General features: G+C 38.3%; 1 non-coding gene across 1 annotated transcript; it reads right to left on the bottom strand.

The window, feature by feature from the left end:
• Window positions 1-24,049: 24,049 nt before the first annotated feature.
• Window positions 24,050-24,157, bottom strand: LOC148561793 (small nucleolar RNA R71). The gene has a single exon (XR_015887558.1). It is a non-coding gene; the product is annotated as a small nucleolar RNA R71 (small nucleolar RNA).
• Window positions 24,158-24,982: the final 825 nt, after the last annotated feature.

Raw genomic sequence — 24,982 nt, 5'->3', positions numbered from 1 at the left:
CAATTGCAAGGAAAGTAAATTCACAACTCAAATCAACAATTAAAAGAACATCAAACATAAATTTCATAAAAGAAAATATCCAATTCCAACAAGAGTTCATCATCACAAAAGAAACATAAAGGAGAAGTTAACATGGGGACTAAGAGAATCAAGTAGTAGGAAAAAGAAATCATAAAGGAAACAAGATGAAAAGAAGAGATTGAAGCTAGATCTAAAAGAGATTAACCTAACCTAATTCTAGAGAGAAGAGGGAGCTTCTCTCTCAAGAAACTAACCTACATGATGCTATACTTCCAAACAATTTCTCCCCCCTTGCCCAAGCTTGAATTCTACATGAAATAGCATTAGAAATGAGTTGGATTGGGCCCAAAGTGCTTCAGAAATCGCTGGGGGTGATTTCACTTTAGTGGGCCACGAGCAGCATCGGCGTGCACGCGTACATGGCGCATGCGCTCCCCTAAACGCGAAGCAATATATGGCAAATTTTATATCATTTTGAAGCTCCAGATGTTAGCTTTCTAATGCAACTAGAACCGCCTCATTTGGACCTCTGTAGCTCATGTTATGATCCATTGAGTGCAAAGAGGTCAGGCTTGACAACTTTACAGTTCCTTCATTTCTTCATGAGTTCTCCCATTTTGCATGCTTTTTTTTCATTCCTTCAACCCAATCATTGCCTTCTAAACCTGAAACCACTTAACAAACATATGAAGACATCGAATGGAATTAAAGTGGATTAAATTTAGCTATTTTAAGGCCTAAAAAGCATGTTTTCACATTTAAGCACAAATCAAGGGAGAAATGCAAAACCATGCTATTTCATTGAATAAATGTGGGAAAAGGTGATAAAATCCCCCAAATTAAGCACAAGATAAACCACAAAATTGGAGTTTTTCAGTCAGCTGAGTAAAAGAGTTACTGAAATCCCTCATAGTACTCTCCCAAGCAATACAGAAGAGAATCCAAAGAGAGAGTGCAAGGCTATCAATATAACCAACATGGCCGAACCTATAGAGGAGGAAGAGGCAGTGATTTCCAGTGAGAAAGACCTCAATGGACGTCCACTGACCACTAAGGAGTTCCCTCCTGAGGAACCAAAGGAATCTGAGGCTCATATAGAGACCATAGAGATTCCACTGAACTTACTATTGTCATTCATGAGCTCTGATGAGTATTCTTCCTCTGAAGAAGATGAAGATATTGTTGAAGAGCAAGTTGCTCAGTACCTAGGAGCAATCATGAAAATGAATGCCAAGTGATTTGGTAATGAGACTTGGGAGGATGAACTTCCATTGCTCATCAATGAACTAAATGCTTTGGTTCAACTAAAATTACCTCACAAGAAACTGGATCCCGAAAAATTTCTAATACCTTGTACCACAGGCTTACGGGCTTGTAGAGGATGTCTTAGTGAAGGTTGAAGGCCTTTACATCCCTGCTGACTTCATAATCCTAGACACTGGGAAGGATGAAGATGAATCTATCATCCTTGGAAGACCCTTCCTAGCCACAGCAAGAGCTGTGATTGATGTGGACAGAGAAAAGTTAGTCCTTCAATTAAATGAGTACTACCTTGTGTTTAAGGCTCAAGGATCTTCTTCTGTAACCATGGAGAGGAAGCATGAAAAGCTTCTCTCAATACAGAGTCAAACAGAGCCCCCACACTCAACTTCTAAGTTTGGTGTAAGGAGGCCACCATTAAGCTCTGAGTCTCTGTGAAGCTCTCTAAGAGCTCACTGTCAAGCTATTGACATTAAAGAAGCGCTTATTGGGAGGCAACCCAATGTTATTTAATTATATTTATTTATATTTATCTATTTGTTTTCCATTGTCATGATATGTTTTCTTAAGGTAGATGATCATGTGAAGCCACAAAAACAGCTGCAGAATTAAAGTGGAATCAAAAACAGCATCAAAAATAGCACACCCTGGAGGATAGGTTTACTAGCGTTTAAACACCAGTAAGGATAGCAAAATGGGCGTTTAACGCCCAGTCTGGCAGCATTCTGGGCGTTAAATACTAGAATGGGCAGCATTTTGGGTGTTTAACGTCAGAAAAGGGTGTCTGGTGTCTGGCTGGCGTTAAACGCCAGAATTGGCAGACAGACAGGCATTTAACGCCAGAAAGGGGTGTCTGATGGGCGTTTAACGCCAGAAAAGGTAGCAGAGTTAGTGATAAATGCCAGAAATGGCACATAGAGGGCATTTAAATGCTAGAAAGGTGCAGGGAGCAGAATTCCTTAACACCTCAGGATCTGTGGATCCCACAGGATCCCCACCTACCCCAACTCACTCTCTCTCCTCTTCACACCTCTCTATAACACTTTTTCCCAAATACCCTTGACCGATCCCATCAATTCTTCTTCCCCAAATACCATTCACTTATCAAATCCTACCCTCTTCCCCATAATCTCTTCACCACTCACATCCATCCATCATAAAACCCCACCTACCTCACCATTCAAATTCAAAATATTTCCCTCCCAAACCCAACCCCCTCATATACGACTTCCCTCTCTCTCTTACCCTATAAATACCCCTCCTCACCACCTTCAATTTCACACATCATACACACTCCTACCCCCTTGGTCGAATCCAACACACACCTCCATCGCCTCCATTTCTTCTTCTTTTACTCATTTCTTTCTTCTTTTGCTCGAAGACGAGCAAACCTTTTAAGTTTGGTGTGGAAAAAAGCTTTGTTTTTTATTTTTCCATAACCATTAATGGCACCTAAGGCCGGAGAAACCTCTAGAAAGAGGAAAGGAAAGGCAATTGCTTCCACCTCTGAGTCATGGGAGATGGAGAGATTCATCTCAAAAGTCCATGAAGACCACTTCTATGAAGTTATGGCCAAGAAAAAGGTGATCCCCGAGGTCCCCTTCATGCTCAAAAAGAGTGAATATCCAAAAATCCGACGTGAGATTCGAAGAAGAGGTTGGGAAGCTCTCACCAACCCCATTCAACAAGTCGGAATCCAAATGGTTCAAGAGTTTTATGCTAATGCATGGATTACTAAGAACCATGATCAAAGTTTGATCCCGAACCCAAAGAATTGGCTCACAATGGTTCGGGGGAATTACTTGGATTTCAGTCCAGAAAATGTGAGGTTGGCATTCAACTTTCCAATAATGAGAGGAGATCATCATCCTTTCACTAGAAGGGTCAACTTTGATCAAAGGTTGGACCAAGTCCTCATGGACATCTGTATGGAAGGAGCACAATAGAAGAGAGACTCCAAAGGCAAGCCGGTTCAACTGAGAAGGCTTGACCTCAAGCCCATGGCTAGAGGATGGTTAGAGTACATCCAACACTCTATCATTCCTACTAGCAACCAGTCTGAAGTTACTGTGGATCAGGCTATCATGATCCATAGAATCATGATTGGAGAGGAAGTAGAAGTTCATGAGATCATATCTCTAGAACTATACAAGGTGGCTGACAAGCCCTCCACTTGGGCAAGGTTAGCCTTTCCTCATCTCATCTGTCACCTATGCAATTTAGCTGGAGTTGTTATAGAGGAAGACGTCTTCATTGAAGGAAACAAGCCCATCACTAAGAAGAGGATGGAGCAAACAAGAGAGCCCACTCATGGACCTCAACAAGAGCATGAGGAAATTCCTCATCAAGAAATCCCTGAGATTCCTCAAGGGATGTATTTTCCTCCAAACAACTATTGGGAGCAACTCAACACTTCTTTAGGAGAATTGAGTTCTAACATGGGGCAATTAAGGATGGAGCACCAAGAGCACTCCATTATCCTCTATGAAATTAGAGAGGACCAAAAGGCCATGAGAAAGGAGCAACAAAGGCAAGGAAGAGATATTGAGGAGCTAAAGCACTCCATAGGATCTTCAAGAAGAAGAACTAGCCGCCATCACTAAGGTGGGCCTGTTCTTTAATTTCCTTGTTTTTATTTTTCTATTTTTCGGTTTCTATGCTTTATGTTTTATCTATGTTTGTGTCTTTATTACATGATCATTAGTGTCTAGTGTCTATGTCTTAAAGCTATGAATGTCCTATTAATCCTTCACCATTCTTAAATGAAAAATGTTTTCTAAAAAAGAAAAATGAGTACATGGGTTTCGAAATTTATCTTGAAATTAGCTTAATTATTTTGATGTGGTGGCAATACTTTTTTTCTGAATGAATGCTTGAACAGTGCATATTTTTGATAGTGAAGTTTATGAATGTTAAAATTGTTGGATCTTGAAAGAATAATGAAAAAAGAGAAATGTTATTGATAATCTGAAAAATTATAAAATTGATTGTTGATGCAAGAAAAAGCAGTGAAGAACACAAAGCATGCGAAAAAAAAATAAAAATATGGCAAAAAATTTAAAAAAAAAGAAAGAAAAAGAAAAAGCAAGCAGAAAAAGCCAGTAACCCTTTAAACTAAAAAGCAAGGGTAAAAAGGATCCAAGGCTTTGAGCATTAATGGATAGGAGGGCCCAAAAGAAAAAATCCTGGCCTAAGCGGCTAAATCAAGCTGTCCCTAACCATGTGCTTGTGTCATGAAGGTCCAAGTGAAAAGCTTGAGACTGAGTGGTTAAAGTCATGGTCCAGAGCAAAAAGAGTGTGCTTAAGAGCTCTGGGCACCTCTAACTGGGGACTCTAGCAAAGTTGAGTCACAATCTGAAAAGGTTCACCCAGTTATGTGTCTGTGGCATTTATGTATCCGGTGGTAATACTGGAAAACAAAATGCTTAGGGTCACGGCCAAGACTCATAAAGTAGCTGTGTTCAAAAATCAACATACTGAACTAGGAGAATCAATAACACTATCTGAATTCTGAGTTCCTATGGATGCCAATCATTCTGAACTTCAAAGGATAAAGTGAGATGCCAAAACTGTTCAGAAGCAAAAAGCTACTAGCCCCGCTAATCTAATTAAAACTAATCTTCATTGATAATTTTGAAATTTATTGTATTTTCTCTTTTTTTTATCCTGTTTTGTTTTTAGTTGCTTGGGGACAAGCAATAATTTAAGTTTGGTGTTGTGATGAGCGGATAATTTATAATCTTTTTGGCATTATTTTTACATAGTTTTTAGTATGTTTTAGTTACTTTTTGTTATATTTTTATTAGTTTTATGCAAAAATCACATTTCTGGACTTTACTATGAGCTTGTGTGTTTTTATATAATTTCAGATATTTTCTGGCTGAAATTGAGGGACCTGAGCAAAAATCTTATTCAGAGACTGAAAAAGGATTGCAGATGCTGTTGGATTCTGACCCTCCTGCACTCAAAATGGATTTTGTTGAGCTACAGAAGCCCAATTGGGGCGCTATCAAATGCGTTGGAAAGTAGACATCTTGGACTTTCCAGCAATATATAATAGTCCATACTTTGCCCGAGATTTGATGGCCCAAACTGGCATTCAAACGCCCACTTGAGACCCTTTTCTGGAGTAAAACGCCAGAACTGGCACCAGAACTGAAGTTAAACGCCCAAACTGGCACCCAAGCTGGCGTTTAACTCCAAGAATGGCCTATGCACGTGAAAGCTTCAAAGATCAGCCCAAGCACACACCAAGTGGGTCCCGGAAGTGGATTTCTGCACTATCTGCACTTAGTTACTTATTTTCTGTAATCCCTAGTAACTAGTTTAGTATAAATAGCACTTTTTACTATAGACTTGTATGGCTGGAACCCTCTTTTCACTTTTATGTTACGTTTTAGAGGCTGGCCATTCGGCCATGCCTAGACCTTTTTCTCTTATGTACTTTCTACGGTGGAGTTTCTACACCTCATAGTACCTTCGTGGTATAGGCTAGAACCATTGGCAGCATTCCTGAGATCCGGAAAATCTAAACCTTGTCTGTAGTATTCTGAGTAGGATCTGGGAAGGGATGACTGTGACAAGCTTCAAACTTGCGAATGTGGGGCACAATGACACTGTGCAAAAGGATAAGGATCCTATTCCAACGCTATTAAGAACCGACAGAATATTAGCCATGCGATAGCTGTACCTGGTATTTTTCATCCGAGACGAGAAATCTGACAGTTGATTAGCCGTGCAGAGATCATACCTGCTATTTTTCATCTGAGAGGATCATACAGATTTCCATGGAAGGGAACACACATGGTTGGAAGAAGACAATAGAAAATCAGAGGTTCAGATGCAACAAAGCATCTCCAAACGCTTATCTGAAATTCCCACCAATGAATTACATAAGTAACTTTATTTTATTTTATGTTTTATTTATCTTTTAATTATCAAAACCTCATAACCATTTGAATCCGCCTAACTAAGATTTACAAGATGACCATAGCTTGCTTCAAGCCGACAATCTCCGTGGGATCGACCCTTACTCAAGTAAGGTATTACTTGGACGACCCAGTGCACTTGCTGGTTAGTTGTGCGGAGTTATGAAAAGTGTAATCACGATTTCGTGCACCACCTATAGCTAGAGGATGGTTGGAATTCATCCAAAGATCCATCATCCCTACTAGCAATTAGTCAGAAGTGACTGTTGACAGAGCCATCATGATCCATGGCATCATGATTAGAACTGAGGTGGAAGTACATAAGGTGATTCCTCAAGAATTGTACAAGGTAGCTGAGAAGCCTCACACCAATGCAAGGTTAGCATTCCCACACCTTATCTGTCATCTATGCAATTCAACTAGAATTGTCATAAATGGAGATGTCTCCATTGGGGAGTATAAGCCCATCACTAAAAAGAGGATGGCTCAAACTAGAGAGCATGCACAAGAGCCTGTGCAGCAGCCTCATTATGAGATCCCTAAGATGCCTCAAGGGATGTATTTTCCTCCCTAAAGCTATTGGGATCAATGGCAAACTTCTCTTGGAGAATTGAGCACTAACATGGAGCAATTGAGGATGGAACATCAAGAGCATGCTACCACCCTCAATGGGATAAGAGATGATCAAAGAGCCACAAGGGAAGACCAAAGGGCTATGAGGAAGAACAACAAAGTCAAAGGGAGGACATAGAAGAGATCAAGCATCACATTGGATCCTCAACGAGGAGTACTAGGCACCACCATTAAAGGTGGATTTGTTCTCTTTACACCTCCTTTCCTGTTATTTTTTTGTTTTCTGTTATGTTTTATCTGTTCTCTTGTTCTAGTTGTATGATCATTTGCATTGATGTCTTAAAAGTTGTAAAATGTTCCATATATCTCTCACCTTGCTTAAAAGAAAATTTTTATTTAAAGACTTGAGAGATGGATGAATTTCAAGTTTAAAATAAGAATAGTTTAATTATGTTGATGTGGTGTTATTTGCTTTTGTTTTCTAAATGTATGATTAAACAGTGCATATTTGAAGTTAAAATTTTAGAATGTTGGCTCTTGAAAGAATAAGAAACAAGGAAAAATATTATTGGTAATCTGAAAAATCAATAAAATTGATTCTTGAAGCAAGAAAAAGCAGCAAAAAGAAAAAGAAAAAGCATGTTGCAAAAGAAAAAAAAATTATATGCATGCAAAAAAAAAAAGAAGAATGGCGAAAAGAAAAAATTTAAAAATTAAAAAGCAGAAAAATCCATTACTGTCCAAAAATGCAGGAAAATGAGGGCAGATTGAAAAATCCAATAACCCATTAAACCAAAAGGCAAGGGTAAAAGGACCCAAGGCTTTGAGCATTAATGGATAGGAGGGCCCAAAGGAATAAAATCCTGGCCTAAGCGGCTAAACCAAGCTGTCCCTAACCATGTCCTTGTGGTGTGAAGGTGTCAAGTGAAAAGCTTGAGACTGAGCGGTTAAAGTCGTAGTCCAAAGCAAAAAGAGTGTGCTAAAGAACTCTGGACACGTCTATCTGGGGACTCTAGCAAAGCTGTGTCACAATCTGAAAAGGTTCACCCAATTAAAGTGTATGTCGCATTATTGTATCCGGTGGTAATACCAAAAAACAAGGTGCTTAGGTTCATGGCCAAGACTCTGAAAGCCATGTTCAAGAATAAAAAAAAAGAACTGAACTAAGAGAGTCAATAATATCATCTGGATTCTAAGTTCCTAAGGATGCCAACATCTCTGAGTAACGTTAGTGTGCTAACTTGGGTAACGTTAGCACACTAACATTGGCACCTCCCTTCTTGTGTTGTGGCATTGATGAGCTAACTTTGGCCACTAACATTTCCTTTCACCTTGAGTTACGTTGGTGCTGGCGTTAGTGAGCTATGGCCATTAACGCCAGCTTTTTCTTCTTTCTTGGCAGCGCTAGCACTGGCATTAGTGGTCAAACTTGGCCACTAATGCCAGCTTCTTCTCCTTGGCAACGTTAGCACTGGAGTTTGTGGGCTAACTTGGCCACTAATGCCAGCACCTCTTCCTTGAGCCAACGTTAACCATGGCGTTAGTGGGGTAACTTGGCCACTAACGCCATGATGAGCGGATATTTTATACGCTTTTTATAGGTTTTAGTATTAAATTCACATTTTTGAATTTTACTATGAGTGTTTTTGTTTTTGGACAATTTCAGGTATTTTTTGGCTGAAATTGAGGAGCTGCAGCAAAAGTATGATTCAGAGACAGAGAAAGCACTACAGATGCTGTCCGGATCTGACCTACCTGCACTCGTAAGAGCTTTTCTAGATCTATAGAAGTCCAAATGGATCGCTCTCAATGGCTTTGGACAGTTGACTTCCTGAGCTTTCTAGCAATATATAATAGTTTATACTTTGCTTCGGATTAGAAGGCCCAAAACTGGCGTCCAATGCCATCTACCTACTCCCTTCCAGGCATCCAGCGCCCAAAGAGCAGAGACCAATGTCCAAACGCCCAGAGAGGACTCCCTGGCTGGTATTCCATGCCCAAGAGACCTCATAGCATGTGAATCTCATCTAGCTCACCCCAAACACTCGCCAAGTGGGCCCCAGAAGTGAATTTTAGCACTAAATAAACTGTTTTACCCTTACTAGTCATTTGTTTAGTATTTAAGGGATTATGTTTATGTAAATCAAACCATCTTTGACACTTTTCACCATCATACACATTTAATATTGTGTTTTTACATCAGTATGAGTTTCTAAACCTCCTAGGTTGAGGGTAGGAGCCCTGCTGAGTCCTATGAATTAATAAAAGTATTACTATTTCTCTTCGACCGTGTTTGATTAATTCTAATATGTATATCCGATCTTCATCGTGGTGAATAGGATGATCTGACAAATCAGCTCTGTTCATCATATTAAGATGAATGTGCCTGACAAACACCCGCGTCTACTTGGGCTTAGAGTGCGTCTTTCATCGGACAATGATGAGTCGACAGCTATGTTTATACATCTCTCAGACGGCTAATCCACGACTTCGTTAGGGACTTCTTTAGACATCAGTTCAGCTAATTTCTAGGGAGATTAGGGTCTCTGTGGTAGAGGCTAGAACCCAAGGTGCAGCATTCTCTGATCTAGAAGATCCAACCTTATTTGTGGCATTTTGAGTAGGATCATTAAGGAGAATGAGCTGTACGAACTTCACCCTCAATCAGAATGGATCTGTACTAAACCTGGGGTTCAGATCTGGAGGAGTATTGACAGCTGCTCAAACCAGTGTCAATCACATATAGCCTGCCATTGAAGAAATCATTCACAAGCAAAGAGAGCAGTAATACCGGAGTTAATTCAGAAAGACAAAGCAACTCCAATCCTTTACTTTATCCCTATCACTGATTTCTATTTAATTTACAGAGTATCTTTATTACTTATATGTCTTCATAGTTTCATAGTCCTAACAGAACTCCATATCCAACAACCTTCTGATCTGCCTGACTAAGACCTGCAAGATAACCATAGCTTGCTTCAAGCCAACAATCCTCGTGGGATCGACCCTGACTGGCTCAGGTATTACTTGGACGACCTAGTGCACTTGCTGGTACTACTGTACGAAAGTGTGGGGATCGTACGCACCACGCCACAGCCTCTGCTTCTTCTCTGCTTCTCCTTTGCTTCTCCTTGCCTATCATCAACCAAACAAGTGCATCAAAGCTTTTCCATAATCACAAGATAATGCATCATCCATTGCATCAAGTAATTCTTGCATCAATCTCATGAAAATATTTATAATTCACAATACTTGGTTGAATCAAAACATGCATACATTACTCATCCAAATGCTTGCTTATTGAGTAAGAAAATGCATGAAACCAAGTAAAAACTATAGAAAATGGCTTGTGAAACTAGCAGAAGATGCCTGGGCATCAACCATTGCAAATGGTCTTCTTCCCCCCTCTTCTATTTTGACCATTCAAAGCATCTCTCTCTCTCTCCTCATTACTTCTCTTCACCCATCAAATCATCTTTTACACCCCACAAATCAAATCTTCCAATTCCCCATCCCACCAACCACAACCTATTACCCTAGAATATCTCTTTAAATCATTCTCAAATCTCTCTTTCCACACCCCAATTAATTCCTCCAAACCCACTCTTTTCTCTTAATACCGAACCTCAACCCCCTCCCTCTCTATAAATACAACTTTATTTTTTCACTTTTTATCACACCTCCCTTCTTCCTTTCACCTTCATAATTACTTTTCTTTTTTCCCTTTCTTTTTTTCATAGCGGCACCCCCACTCTACGCTACATTCTTTTCCTTCTTTCTCTTTCTTTTCATTTCTGTTACATTCCCTATTTTCTCACTATTGTTCTCTTTTTCTTTACTCGGGGACGAGCAAAAGCTCTAAGTTTGGAGTTAGGAGCTCCACTTTTATTGTGTATCATCATCCTTATAGCACCAAAATTTGGACAATGCTCTTCAAGAAAGAGAAAGAAAAAGGCTCCCACAACCAGTCCGTTTGATAACAACCGATTTAGTTCCAAAATCCATAAGGACCACTTCCATTAGATTGTGAGCAAAAAGAGGGTGATTCCAGAAGTTCGATTTGATTTACAACCAAATGAATATCCGAAAATCAGGTAGCAGATTTTGAGGAAGAGTTGGGAGTTCTTGTGCAACCCTGTGACTGATAGGTGCTCTGATGTTCAGGGAGTTTTATGCTAATGCGTGGGTGACCTAGAAACATGTCATGGATGTGAACCCAAAGTTTAAGACATGGCGCACTATGGTCTGAGGGAGGATCGTAGAGCTCGGTTCAGAGAGTGTGAGGGAGATACTTCAGTTGCCACCATCCAGAGATGACCCCCACTTTGACCATTACAGGCTCACCAGTGATTAGAGATTGGACTAGATCTTCATTCATATATGCCTCCCCAGAGCACAGTGGAGAAGGGATGCTAGAGGGCAACCATACCAGCTGGTAAGGCATGACCTGAAGCCGGTTGCTAGGGGATGGTTAGAGTTCATTCAGTGCTCCATCATCCCTACGAGTAACTGGTCTGAGATTTCTATTAACTGAGCTGTGATGATTTATTGCATCATGCTCGGTAATGAGGTAGAGGTGCATCGTGTGATCCCTATGGAGTTATACGACATAGCTGCAAAGGCCTCCACTTCTGCTAGATTGGCCTTCCCTCATCTCATCTTCTGCCGGTGTGAGGCTGCTCGCGTTCGCATTGATCGAGACACCCCTATTGATGTCGACAGACCGATCACTAGGAGGGATATGGAGTATGCCATGGAACTTGGAGGAGCACCGCCTCAGGAGCTAGTTCATCCTCCTCAGCAGGAGCAGCTCGAGATGCCTCAGGGATATTACTTCCCTCTTGCAATTACTGGGATCAGCTGACAACATCTATTGGGCAGCTAGCATCTTCTATTAACCAGCTGAGGATAGAGCATCAAGATCACTCCGCCCTCATCCATCAGTTAATGGAAGAAGAGTGGAGTCAGAGGTGAGAGTTGAAGGAGCTGAGACGTTTCAGAAGAGTCCCAGGAGGGAGCTGTGATGAATCTACGTTTCATGATGTTTATTTGCTCTAATTGGGTGGATTTCATCAACTTTCCTTGCATTTATTCAATGAAATTGTGCTCAAAAGTGAAAACATACTTTTTAGGCCCTTATTTGCTAAATTTTATCCATTTTAATTCCATTTGATGCATTGATATTTTTATTGAGTGCTTTCAGGTTTACAAGGCTAATATGGATTAAAGAAGGGAGGAAAAAGCATGCAAAAGTGGAGAATTCATGAAGAAATAGAATTTGGAGCTTTTCAGCAAGTGTGCGTATGCACAAGTATGCGTGTGTACGCACAAGTGAGAGTCAGCAAGTGTGCGTGCGCACAACCTTATATGCGTACGCACAAGTGAAAAAATAGAAAGTGTGCGTACGCACATGTCTGTGCATACGCACAGGTCCCAATACGTGATCTCATTAATGCAATTCGTTGGCAGCGAATGTTGGGCCTCCAAAACCCAATCCAACAAATTTCTGAGGCTATTTCAACCCTAATTCAAGTGAAGGCAAGGGGAGAGCAATTAGTTCTAGATTTTTCCATGTTTTTGTCTTAGTTTTCTAGGGAGAGAAGCTCCCCTTTCTCTTTAAAATTTAGGTTTTCTTGGTTAATTTCTCTTTAATTTCAGTTTTAATTCTTGTTTTAGTGTAGTTTCATTTATGTTTCCATGCTTTATTGTCTTAATTCTCTTATTTCTTCTTTTTAATTTCTCATTTACGTCACTTTTTATTTTATGAACACTCTTATAAATCTTAATTTTCATTTAATGCAATTTAATATTTTTTTGTTTATTGTTATTTAATTCAGTTGTTGTTATTATTTTCTTGCACTTGGTAGCTTTAGATTTTATTTTGATTCCAATTTAATATGCTTTTATTTTCATGCACACCAAGTGTTTGATAAAAATGCTTGGCTTAGTTTTTGCTTAGCTTTTTCTCACTCTTGGCTTGGAATTAAGGACTTTGGTGACCCTCGAGTCATTAATATCTACTCTTGATTGATATATTAGAGTAGTTAGTTGTGATGAGTTTGGAAAACTCAAAATTTATTTTGATGATGAACAAACATTATTAATGTGATTAAATTACAAAATTGTTAATTTGTTTTTAATTCATATGTATTGATTGATAATTTTATTCATGCAGATTTTAATGGGCCGAAAATAAAAGAAAATTGTTGCAAGCCCATATATGCATCTTACCTTCAGCCTTGGTGTTAAATATGATTATGTTGGCTAAATTATTTTATTGGGCCAGTTTTGCTCTATTACCGTAAGCCCAATGTACTTTTAAGTATCTAGCCGTGCTCAAAGTATGGTATTAAGTGGCTGATGCAATTTGTGATTAGTTGGGCCAGATTTTATTAACATCATCTTTAGCCCATATTTAACTAAAGATCCAATGCTTGATCCGAATCTTTTTGAGAGAGAAAGCAAACTGTTTTGCTTCATTGCTTCCAACGGATCCCACCTTTCATCAAGTGATCGATCTCAAATTCAATTAATTTGAATTTAACTTACATTGGGAACCATGAGAGAGAAAGTATGATTGACATGATTGATTGCTTTAATGCTATACGCTACTCAGCATAGAGGGAAGTAAAAGTAACTTACTTTGATTAATTTGTTCTATTTCATTTAATTGCTTTTCTTTCAAACTCTATCTTCTCTCTCAACTCTCTTCTCTTTCGGTCATTACACAGCAAACCATGGAAGCTAAAGCTAGCCACCGAAGAGAAGGAGCTGCACGCTACAAGACCATCACAATGATGGCAAGAAAAAGAAAACTAAAAGTATGATGTGTCCAATTGTAACATTAAACAAGAATTAAGAATACGTAATAAATAAAAGAGTAATAAATCAAACTAAAATAGTATCTTCAACGGAGGTGATGACTCTTCAATATCCAAAAGCAAAAGCAATAAACTATGAAACTATAAATGTAAAGAAAACCTAGAGGAAGAGTGATTTCTCTCTAGATTTAGATCTAAAAATCCTAAAACTATGCTAAATGAGAATATGTGAATATATGTTGAGTCTCTGCATGTTCCCTGGCTTTATTCTGTGTTTCTGGGCCAAAAACTGGGTCAAAACTCGGCTCAAAATCGCCCCCAGCATTTTCTGTTATTTCTGCAAATCGCGCATGTCACGCGTACGCGTCAGTCACACGTGCGCGTCATTTGGCGTATTTCCTTGTCACGTGTACGTGTCAGGCACGCGCACGCGTCATCTTGCAGAACTCCAATCCACGCGTACGCGTCAGGCACGCGCACGCGTCGCTGCAAATTTCTCCATTCCACGCGCTCGCGTGAGCCATGCGTGCGCGTCGGTATTTGCTAGTCATCTTCTTAGTTTCTTGTGTTCCTTCCATTTTTGCAAGCTTCCTCTCCATTCTCTAAGCCACTCCTGCCCTATAAAGCCTGAAACACTTAACACACGGATCACGACATCAAATGGTATAAAGGAGAAGTAAAATATACAATTTAAAGATCTCTAGGAAGCAAGTTTTCAACCATAAAATAAAACTAGGAAGGGATTATAAAATCATGCAAATCATATGAATAAGTGGGTAAAGACTTGATGAAACCACTCAATTAGAAACAAGATAAACCATAAAATAGTGGTTTATCAACCTCCCCACACTTAAACATTAGCATGACCTCATGCTTAGCTCAAGGAGATTAAAAGACTAAATAAGGGAAAGTATGACTCATGCAATGCAATGCAACCTATCAATGTACTATATGCTAAAATGATTTTTGCCTACTTGGTTAAAAGTAAATAAGTTCTTCAAGACAAATATAAATCAAACATCACTAATTAAAATTCATACAGTAAAAACAAATAAACTTGTAAGAAGACAGCTCATGAAAGCAGGGAACATAGAATCAAGCATTGAACCCTTACTGATAGTATATGTGCACTTCTAATCACTCAAGTGTATAGGGTAATCACTCTACTCTTCTCTAATCATGCTTTCTAGATTTTGTTCTTCACCTAACTGATAAACCTCATTTGTAGGGTTTATCTTATGCTTCATTTAAGGGATTTTATCACCTTTTACCCACATTTATTCAATGAAATAGCATGGTTTCATGATTATTTCTCAATTTGTTTTTAAGTGTGAAAACATGCTTTCTAGGTCCTTAATTAGCTAAATTTGATTCACCTTTGATTCCACTAGATGCCTTGATTTGTTTGTTAAGTGATTTCAGGTTGAAAAGGCTAGAAATGGATCAAAGGAGTGAAGAGGAAAGCATACAAAGTGGAGAAATCATGGAAAAGACAAAGAATTGGAAATGCGCATCCGCGCGCACGCGCACTGTACGCACACGTGTGGATTGCGAAAACCTCAAGGGGCGCGCACGCGCACTGTACGCGTACGCGCCGATGGCCACACGTGATTTTTAAATAGAAAATATCCCCAGTGATTTTTGAGAGCTATGGGCCCAATTTGTAACCAACTTTGGTGCCAAAATGCATATAAGGACCAAGGATTGAAGGGGGAAGAAGATCATTCACTCATTTTTTACTCATTCACACACATTAGGATTAGGATTAGTTAGTTTTAGAGAGAGAAGCTCTCTCTTCTCTCTAGAATTAGGAGTAGGTTAGATCTAGATTAGGAATTCTTAGATCTAGGTTAATTCCATGCTTTGATTTATTTTTCCTTTGCAATTTCTTCTTCTTATACATCTCTTCTCTCTAGTTTAGCATTTAATTCTTGTAATTCTTTACTTTCATGTTGATGCACTTTTGTTCCTTCCTTTTCCTTTTAATGCAATTTATGATTCATGTTCCTTTATTGTTCATTTGATTTGTTGTTGTTTAATTCCTTGCAATTGAGTAGTGTAGATTTACTTTCCTTGCAATTTTACTATGCTTTCCTTTTATGCCTTCCAAGTGTTTGATGAAATGCTTGGTTGGATTTTAGAGTATAATTTTATTCTCTTGGCTTGGGAAGGTAACTTAGGAATTGTTGAGTCGCTAATATCCAAGTAATTGACGATTGGGAGTAGCGAACTGAATTTCTGAAGGTAAAAAATTTTTTTATAAAAGTATTCGCGTTGTAAGTATAGCTTCTAAACAAACAGAGAATCCTTTCGTACAAAAACTTTAGTTGTCACAAGTAACAAAACCCAATAAAATTTATAACCGAAGTATTTAAACCTCGGTTCGTCTTCTCAAGGAATTGTAGGGAAGTATGATTTATTATTGGTTATGGAAAAAGGTACGTTTTTGGGTTTTTTTGAAATAGAGAACAAATAATTTAAATGGCAAGAAAAATAAATTAATAATTATAAAAATCTCTTGCAAGGTATAAGAACTGGAAATCCCATCCTAGTTATCCTTATCAGGTGTGATGAGAATTGTTATTGCTTCCACTTAGTTAACCCTTACTAAATAAAGGAAAGTCAAGTGGATCAATCAATTTGATCTTCAAGTCCTAGTCAACTCCTGTGGAAAGACTAGCTTTAGAGCGATCCAAATCAATCAGCAATTCCCAATTTTCAATCAATGCTGAGTCTGATAACTCAAGTGTTACCAATTACTTAACCAAAGCAAAAAGGGAATAAATCTTAAATTAAATTGAAAGCATCATAAATAGAATAAAACAATCATAAGTCTGAAATACCTCAAATTATATTAAATAGAATATTCAAATCTAACATGGAGAGATTCATAAGCCAATTTGACAACATAAGTAATTAACAAGTAAAAGCATTAGAGTATCTAAAAGTAGAAGAAAATATAAAATTAAAGAAATATTGAACCTGGAATTGGAGAAATAATCATAAACTAAGAGGAATTCTAATTCTAAAACCTAAGAGAGAGGAGAGAACCTATCTCTCTAGAGAACAACATCTAAAACCTAAAATTGCGTATAGGAATGTTGTATGAGTTGTCCTTTTTGATTTCCACCATTCTCTGGCTTCTATTCTGTGTTTCTGGACTTGGATTTGGGCCGAAAAAGGGTCCAAAAATTGCTGGGGCGACTTCTGCAATTTTCTGCACGTGGCATCCGTCACGCGTGTGCGTGGGTCACGCGTTCGCGTCATTTGGAGTTTTTCCTTGTCACGCGTGTGCGTCAGTCACGCGTACGCATCAGCTGTGTTCTACTCTCGGCACGTGTTCGCGTCGTCTACGCGTACGCGTCACTGCCATTTCGTGCTAGCCACGCATCCACGTCGTCCACGCGTGCGCGTCGCTGCCTTTTATTCAAAACTCCATTTTTGTGCTTTCCTTCCAGTTTTGTATGTTTCCTTTCTGTCCTCTAAGCCATTCCTGCCCTATGAAGCCTGAAAATACTTAACACACAAATCACGGCATCAAATGGTAATAAAGGATAATTAAAATTAATATTTTTAAAGCATAGGAAACATGTTTTCATATATATCATAAAATAAGGAAGGAATAGTAAAACCATGAAATTCTTATGAATAAGTGGGTGAAGAATTGATAAAAACACTTAATTGAGCACAAGATGAATCATAAAATATGGGTTTATCAGGGAGCCATTAACGCTAGATCTCACTAATTGATTTGGTGGAGAACTAGGACTTATGGACTTGGATTGATATAGCTCACTTGACTTTCCTCTACTATTAGTTAAGGGTTGACTTAGTGGGATTGATCTTTGCCAATTCTCATGTTGTGGTTAGTGATTAGGATAGAGATCCTTGACCACCAACCCTTGCCAAAGCCTTTTTAGCTATTAGTTTAATTCATTACCATTTACATTTCATGTCTCTTGTCAAAAACCCCAAACATAACTCATAACCAATAATAAGAACACTTTGTTGCAATTCCTAGGGAGAACGACCCAAGATTTAATACTTCGGTTTATAAATTTAGGGGTTTGTTTTAGTGACAAACAATCTTTTGTATGAAAGGATTCTTTGTTGGTTTAGAAACTATACTTGCAACGAAGATTCATTTGTGAATTCTAAACCATCAAAAAACCATTCATCAAAATGGCGCCGTTGCCAGGGAATTACAATGGTGTTATGTTATTGGTTATTGTATATATGTGAATATTGTGAATAGGTTTGTCTTTTCTTGTTTACTAGTTTTTGTTAGTTTTATTTTATTTTTTTCACTATGAATTCTCACTTTGGCTATGAGTTTGGTTCTAATTGTGTTGTAGGAAATGTGAACTTCAATGACCACATGCATCAAGGATGGAACCAACAAAGATGGGAGGAGCCTCAAGGAATTGATCACTCCTATTGGCAACAACCTCCGGATACTTATAGGTATAATCACCATCCTAATACATGTCAATTCAATGGCTATGGTGAATATTCTTGTGACAATCAATAACCACCATCATGTGCCTATGAATCTTGTCCTCAACATGAACCTCAACCATACTCACAAGCCTTTCCATACCAAACATCTTCCTATGATCCATATCCATCACATGACCAACCACCCATACCATATTCTTATGACCATTATGAGCAAGATCCTTTGGAACCACCACAACCTTATTATGACTACTATGAAGAACCGCCTCAATGCACACCATCTCCATACCCCTACCAAGAAGAACCACCTTCCTACTATGAACCCTTTCTCCAAAATAATGTACCCTTTTATCCACCACAAGCCCCAATAGGTGATTCTCTCACCTTGCTACTTCAAGGACAAGCGGATATGCAAAGGAACACCCTAGAGTTTGTGACTAATTTGACTAAGGTAGTGCATACTTTAGCCTACCAATTCTTGAACACTCAAGGTGCTTCCATAACCACATGTGAAGAATCAATTGAAGATCATAGCATGAAGGAAAGATTGGAAACTTCGGTTGGAAATGAGGGATGTCATTTTGTATTAGAGCAATTGGAGGAGCTTATGGTTATTGAAGAAAAGGAAGAAGTGGTTGAAGATTTAGGAGATGTTGAAAGTCCATGGGAATATAGCATCATGGAGCACTCTTCCAGGAAGCTTGATATTGATGTTGAGGAGGGTGCGCAACCTCCAAGGCATATCTTAGTTGGAGACTTGAAAAAGGTTTATCAAGAGATGGATTCAATCATGGATGAATTCCTATCTACAATTGAATCCTTTCCCATTGGACATGAAGTTGAAACTATAGAAGAATGTGCACAAACTCCCATACCCTTGGTGAGAAATGAGAAAGAGAGTGAATCGGAAGAGAGCTACTAAGAGGAAAAAGTTGGCATGGTGTATATCAAAATTGAAGAATATGAAGAGGTTAATCAAGAGATGGATTCATTCATCAATGAATTCCTATTCAAAATTGAATCACCTCTCATTGGGAAAGATGAAGTTCTTGAAGACAACTCTAAGCCAAGTGATCAAAGGGAAAAGGTTGAAATTAAAGAAGATTGCGAAGAGGTAGAGATAGTCAAGGAAGAGCACAAAGGAGTGGAGCTTGCAAGATCATTAGGACCACCCTTTCCTAAGTCACCATCCTACACAATATTCAAGTGGGTAAAATTCTTATCCCTAAGCTTTACTGTCTCATTTGAATATGGTTTGATTGAAAATGATGGTCAACTTAGAGCTCTTTGTAGAGTTAAGAGTAGGAAAGAGTTGTGTAGTGGTTGGAAACGTCATTCTAAGCTCATGATGGTTGCAAGCTCAAAATTCAAGAGCAATGGTTGGTGTGGAACCAAATTGCATGGGTCTAGGAAGTTTTTTGGAAGCTTCTTTGAGAATTTCAAGTCCATGCCACCCGGACGGAATAATGATGACCAACTCAAGGACGGGTGTCAAAACAAAGTGTGGGATCCCGGATCGCACAAGGAAAATCAAATTTGGGAGCTCATGGTTTGTTAAGAACTCCATCAAAGCTTGAAGATATTAAAATTGAAGAATGGAGCTTATTGGAGATTCAAGCATTGGTGGATGTTCAAGGATAGTTTCAAGCACAAGCCACCTTGAGAGGAGCTCCCCATAAGTCCAACTTAAGGACAATAAAGAAAAGTGCTAGGTGGGAGACACCCCACCATGGTAATATCTTTTCATTTTCTCTTTTTGTACATATTGGTAATTAGTTTAAATTCATGTTTTTGGTTGATTTGTTGAATATAATTGGTAGTTTAGTATGTTAAATAAGGTTTTATGGTATTTTGGTAGCTGTTTGGAGGTTTGGAATGCTTGGATTGGTGCAAAAACGTAGAAAAGAAAATTTTGAAAACCAGAGCACCATCCGCGCGCACGCGCACAACAAGCATTTTTGCCTACCCAACGCGGACGCGCCATGTACGCATACGCGTGGATTAAGAAATTTCACCCCAAGCCAAAACCCGAGAGTTGTGCAAACGTTACGCGCGTGATGAGCGGATAATTTATACGCTTTTTGGCATTGTTTTTAGGTAGTTTTTAGTATGTTTTAGTTAGTTTTTATTATATTTTTATTAGTTTTTAAATAAAAATCATATTTCTGGACTTTACTACAAGTTTGTGTATTTTTCTGTGATTTCAGGTATTTTTTGGCTGAAATTGAAGGACCTGAGCAAAAATCTGATTCAGAGGCTGAAAAAGGATTGCAGATGCTGTTAGATTCTGACCTCCCTGCACTCGAAGTAGATTTTCTGGAGCTACAGAAGCCTAATTAGCAGGCTCTTAATTTCGTTGAAAAGTATACATTCTGAGCTTTCCAGCAATATATAATAGTCCATACTTTGCCCGAGATTTGATGGCCTAAACTGGCGTTCTAAGTCAGCATAAAAATTCTGGCGTCAAAACGCCAGAACTGGCATAAAAGCTGGAGTTAAACGCCCAAATTGGCACAAAAACTGGCGTTTAACTCCAAGAAAAGTCTCTACACGTGAAAGCTTCAATGCTCAGCCCAAGCACACACCAAGTGGGCCCAGGGGAAGATCTCTGCATTAATTACCTATTTCTGTAACCCTAGGCTACTAGTTTTTTATAAATAGGACCTTTTGCTATTGTATTTTCATATACTTTTCAGATACTTCATATACTTTTCATATACTTTTGATCTTGGTTCTTCTGGTTCCCTCTCTGGGGCCGAAGCCAATGACCACCATTATCACTTTTGTATTTTCAACGGTGGAGTTTCTACACACCATAGATTAAGGTGTGGAGCTCTGCTGTTCTTCATGAATTAATGCAAAGTACTACTGTTTTTCTATTCAATTCACGCCTACTTCTTCTCTAAGATATACACTCGTTCTTCAACTTGATGAGTGTGATGATCCGTGACACTCATCATCATTCTCACATATGAACGTGTGCCTGACAACCACTGCCGTTTTACATGCAAACAAGCTTGAATGTGTATCTCTTGGGTTTCTAGTCTAAGATTAAAACCTTCATGGTATAGGCTAGAATTATTGGTGACCATTCCTGAGATCCGAAAAGTCTAAACCTTGTCTGTGGTATTCCGAATAGGATCTGGGAAGGGATGACTGTGACGAGCTTCAAACTCGCGAGTGTTGGGCGTAGTGACAGACGCAAAAGGATCAATGGATCCTATTCCAACATGATCGAGAACCGACAGATGATTAGCCGTGCGGTGACAGCGCATTTGGACCATTTTCACTGAGAGGACGGGAAGTAGCCATTGACAACGGTGATGCCCAACATAAAGCTTTCCATGGAAAGGAGTATGAATGATTGGATGAAGGCAATAGGAAAGTAGTGGTTCAGAAGGAACAAAGCATCTTCATATGCTTATCTGAAATTCTCACCAATGAATTACATAAGTATCTCTATCTTATTTTATATTTTATTTATCTTTTAATTATCTTAAACTCCATAACCATTTGAATCCGCCTGACTGAGATTTACAAGATGACCATAGCTTGCTTCAAGCCAACAATCTCCGTGGGATCGACCCTTACTCACATAAGGTTTATTACTTGGACAATCCAGTGCACTTGCTGGTTAGTTGTGCGGAGTTGTAACAAAGAGTTGAGATTAAAATTGTGCGTACCAAGCTGTTGGCCCCATTGATGATCACAATTTCGTGCACCAAGTTTTTGGCGCCATTGCCGGGGATTGTTCGAGTTTGGACAACTGATGGTTCATCTTGTTGCTTAGATTAGGTAATTTTATTTTATGTTTAAGTTTTTTACTTTTTATTTTCGAAAAAAAATTTTCAAAAATACAAAAAAAATTTCTATTCTGTTCTTCAGAGTTTTTAAGAATGAATTCTAGAGTTTCATGATGATTTGTTGAAGTCTGGCTAGCTGTGAAGCCATGTCTAATTTTTTGGACCGAGGTTTCAACTTATCATCACAAGAGCTTGTTGATTTCTATCAATTTTGCTGTTGAAAGTAATGATCTGCTAAAGCTTGGCTGGCCATTGGCCATGTCTAGTGTTTTGGACCGAAGCTTTCACTGAAAGCTTGGCTGGCTAGTAAGCCATGTCTAATTCCTAGACCGGAGTTTTAGACTAACATTGCATGATTCCTTGAATTCTCATTAAAAATTTTGAATCTCTTTATTTTCTTTTCCATATAATTTTCGAAAAATCACAAAAAAAAAATTTATAAAATCTTAAAATCAAAAATATTTGATGTTTCTTGTTTGAGTCTAGTGTCTAATTTTAAATTTGGTGTCAATTGCATGTCTTTATTCTTCTAATTTTCGAAAATCACATGCATTGTGTTCTTCATTGATCTTCAAGTTATTCTTGATGATTCTATTGCTCTGATCTTTAAATTCTCTTGTTTTGTGTGTTTTGTTGTTTCTCATATGCATTCTCAATTTGTTAGTGTCTCTAATATGAAAATTTCTAAGTTTGGTGTCTTGCATGCATTGTTTGATTTAATCTTAGTTTTCCATGATTAGTTGCATTTTGATTGTTTCTCATCATTAAAAATTCAAAAAATTTTCAAAATTATGTCTTTTCAAGTCAATAATACAGAGAATTGAAGATTCAAAACAGACAGCAGAGGAATTACACAGAAAAAGCTGGGCGTTCAAAACGCCCAATGAGGAATTTTGGGCGTTAAACGCCCAAAAGGGTAGAATTTTGGGCGTTAAACACCAGAATGGATACCATTCTGGGTGTTTAATGCCAGGATGGCACAAGAGGAAAGATTTTGTTTTTAATTCAAATCTTTTTCAAGTTTTCATAATTTTTCAAAATCAAATCTTTTTAAAATCATATCTTTTCAATCATATGTTTTCAAAATCAATTTCTTTCCTTTTTTTTTATTTTCGAAAATCCTTGCTACAATTAATGATTTAATTCAAAATTTTCAAGTTGTTACATGCCTATTAAGAAAGGATCAAATTTTAAATTCTAGAATCATATCTTCTAATTTCTTATTAGTAAAATAATCAACTTTAATTTTAAAACTTTCTTTTTTTTATTTGATTTTCAATCATATCTCCTCAATCACATCTTTTTCAAAATAATTTTCAATCATATCTTTTTGATTTCTAATTTCAAAATCTTTTTCAAAATCAATTAACTATTACCTCAATTTCAATTTTTGAAAATCATCAACCATTTTTTTTAATTATTTCAAAATCTCTTTAATTTGTTTTCGAAAATTCTTCCCCTCTTCTCACATCCCTCTATTTAAGGACTAACACTCCTCCACTATCAGCAATTCAGACTCTCTCTATAAGTTTGAATTGTCTCCTCTCTACCTCCTCTTTCTATTCTTCTTTTCCTCTGACACCTCAAGGAATCTCTATACTGTGACATAGAGGATTCCATACATTGTTCTCTTCTCTTTCATATGAGCAGGAACAAAGACAAAGGCCTTCTTGTTGAAGCTGATCGTGAACCTGAAAGGACCTTGAAGAGAAAGTTAAGAGAAGCTAAAGCACAATTCTCTAGAGAGGACCTAACAGAAATTTTTAAACAAGAAGAAGCAATGGCAGCCGAAAACAACAACAATGCCAACAATGCAAGGAAGGTGCTTGGTGACTTTACTGCACCTACTCCCGACTTCTATGGGAGAAGCATCTCAATCCCTGCCATTGGAGCAAACAACTTTGAGCTTAAGCCTCAATTAGTTTCTCTAATGCAACAGAATTGCAAGTTTCATAGACTTCCATTAGAAGATCCTCATCAGTTCTTAGCTGAATTCTTGCAAATCTGTGACACTGTCAAGACCAATGGGGTTGACCTTGAGGTCTACAGACTTATGCTCTTCCCTTTTGTTGTAAGAGACAGAGCTAGGACATGGTTGGACTCACAACCTAAAGAAAGCCTAAACTCTTGGGAAAAGCTAGTCAATGCCTTCTTGGCAAAGTTCTTTCCACCTCAAAAATTGAGTAAGCTTAGAGTGGAAGTCCAAACCTTCAGACAGAAGGAAGGTGAATCCCTCTATGAAGCTTGGGAAAGATACAAGCAATTGATCAGAAGGTGTCCTTCTAACATGCTTTCAGAATGGAGCATCATAGGTATCTTCTATGATGGTCTGTTTGAATTGTCCAAGATGTCATTGGACAGCTCTGCTGGAGGATCTCTTCATCTGAAGAAGACGCCTGCAGAAGCTCAGGAACTCATTGAAATGGTTGCAAATAACCAATTCACGTACACTTCTGAATGGAATCTTGTGAATAATGGAACAAATCAGAAGAAAGGAGTTCTTGAGATTGATACTCTGAATGCCATATTGGCTCAGAACAAAATATTGACTCAGCAAGTTAATATGATTTCTCAGAGTCTGTCTGGAATGCAAGCAGCAACAGGCAGTACGAAAGAAGCTTCATCTGAAGAAGAAGCTTATGATCCTGAGAATCCAGCAATGGAAGAGGTGAATTACATAGGAGAATCCTATGGAAACACCTATAATCCTTCATGGAGAAATCATCCAAATCTCTCATGGAAGGACCAACAAAGGCCTCAACAAGGCTTCAACAACAGTAATGGTGGAAGAAATAGGTTTAGCAATAGCAAACCTTTTCCATCAGCTTCTTAGCAACAGACAGAGAATTCTAAGCAGAGCCACTCTGACTTAGCAACCATAGTCTCTGATCTAATTAAAACCACTCAAAGTTTCATGACTGAAACAAGGTCCTCCATTAAAAATTCGGAGGTACAAGTGGGTCAGCTGAGTAAGAAAATTACTAAACTCCCTCCTAGTACTCTCCCAAGCAATACAGAAGAGAACCCAAAAAGAGAGTACAAGGCCATCCACATAACCCACATGGTCGAACCTGGAGAGGAGGAAGAGGCAGTGATTTCTACTGAGGAAGACCTCAAT

The sequence above is a fragment of the Arachis ipaensis genome, chromosome B6 (assembly GCF_059453495.1).
Source record: "Arachis ipaensis isolate K30076 ecotype BB chromosome B6, ASM5945349v1, whole genome shotgun sequence".
Classification (NCBI taxonomy): domain Eukaryota; kingdom Viridiplantae; phylum Streptophyta; class Magnoliopsida; order Fabales; family Fabaceae; genus Arachis; species Arachis ipaensis.
This window is presented reverse-complemented; position numbering and strand designations above follow the sequence as displayed.